The 1,514-nt window shown below is 50.7% G+C and overlaps 1 protein-coding gene across 1 annotated transcript in view; it reads right to left on the reverse strand.

Moving 5' to 3' along the window:
* The window catches only part of IGSF9B (immunoglobulin superfamily member 9B), a 48,210-nt gene that overhangs the window by 30,791 nt on the left and 15,905 nt on the right, over positions 1-1,514 (reverse strand). The window lies entirely within an intron of this gene.

The raw sequence follows: 1,514 nt of genomic DNA on the forward strand, positions 1-1,514 counted from the left end.
GGGCCGCCCTTCCCCCAGGTGGCTGTAGAGGCAGGATGGTCAGTCTTGCCGCCTGGGACCACCCGTTCTCTGAACACCAGCCCTGCGGGGCCGCAATGCCACGCTCAGCTCATCTCGAGGCATCCAAAGCTCAGGACCAAGTCCATGCACCAGCCTGCCCCTCGTTGGGTAACCCTGGGCAAGTGACTCAGCCTCTCTGGGCTTTTCCTGAAGACCCTGCCCTCCAGGATCGATGTGAGAAATAAATCTGTGTGGAAAAAAGGATCTTGTGAAATGTAAACATGCACAATCACTATCATCTCCTCAGGAGCCTCTGAAGCAATGAGAAGATTTCAGGGCATTTTAGCCTTGGTGCCCCCCTGCCCCTCTGCCAACCTCATCTATCATATTTCCCCCGCTTCTCCGTGCTCTAACCATATTGCCTTCTTTGTCTACCGCGAATGCGCCAAGAACATCCAACCGCAGAGCCTTTGCATGTGCTGTCCTCGCTGCTTAGAGCTCCATACAGTCGTCTCTCCTTTAGCTCATGCAGTTCATTGCTAAGATGCATCTGGCCTGGCCTGGTCAGCCGATCTGAGATGGCACTTCTAGCATTCCCTGCCCCTTAGCTTGTTTCATTTTCCTTAAAGCACTTATCACTACCTCTCCTTAAGAAAGCAGAGATTGCCCTAACCGGCTTGGCTCAGTGGATAGAGCGTTGGCCTGCGGACTCAAGGGTCCCAGGTTTGATTCCGGTCAAGGGCATGTACCTTGGTTGCGGGCACATCCCCAGTAGGGAGTGTGCAGGAGGCAGCTGATCGATGTTTCTCTCTCATCGATGTTTCTAACACTCTATCCCTCTCCCTTCCTCTCTGTAAAAAATCAATAAAATATATTTTTTAAAAAAGAAAGCAGAGATCTTGCCTGGCCAAGTGTGGCTCAATGGTTGTGTATCAACCCATGAACCAAGAAGTCACCAGTTCAATTCCCAGTCAAGGCACATGCCCGGGTTGCAGGCTCAGTTCCCAGTAGGGGCAGCTGATGGATGGGGTTTCTCTCTCATTGAGAGAGCAGAGATCTTTTCCACAAATCCCACCATATGCCCAGCTTTCAGCATAGTTCCTGGCATGTAATAGAGTACTCCACAAACATCTGTTGAATGAATGAATGAATGAATGGGTGTGCATACACATGCACACACCTACAGACCAACACAAACAAGACATAAAACTCCTTAAGAGCATGAACATGACCATTTTCTCCCATAACCTTCTAAGCCCTTAGCTCAGCGTGGGCACACGGGGACACTGGGAGAGTGAATACTGAATGAATTGAGAAGCACATTCCATCACACACACACACACACACACACACACACCACACACACAAACACACTCTACAGACATCCTCTAAGGAGGCAAACAGTAATGGCAAAAATCATCCAAACCCTAACAAGGGGATCCTGTCCTCACTCCCAGGCCTCCCCTCCTGCCCCGAAATGTGCACTCACTTCCAGCAGACACCCACCCCCACCC

Source organism: Myotis davidii, unplaced genomic scaffold, assembly GCF_000327345.1.
Source record: "Myotis davidii unplaced genomic scaffold, ASM32734v1 scaffold809, whole genome shotgun sequence".
NCBI classification, from domain to species: domain Eukaryota; kingdom Metazoa; phylum Chordata; class Mammalia; order Chiroptera; family Vespertilionidae; genus Myotis; species Myotis davidii.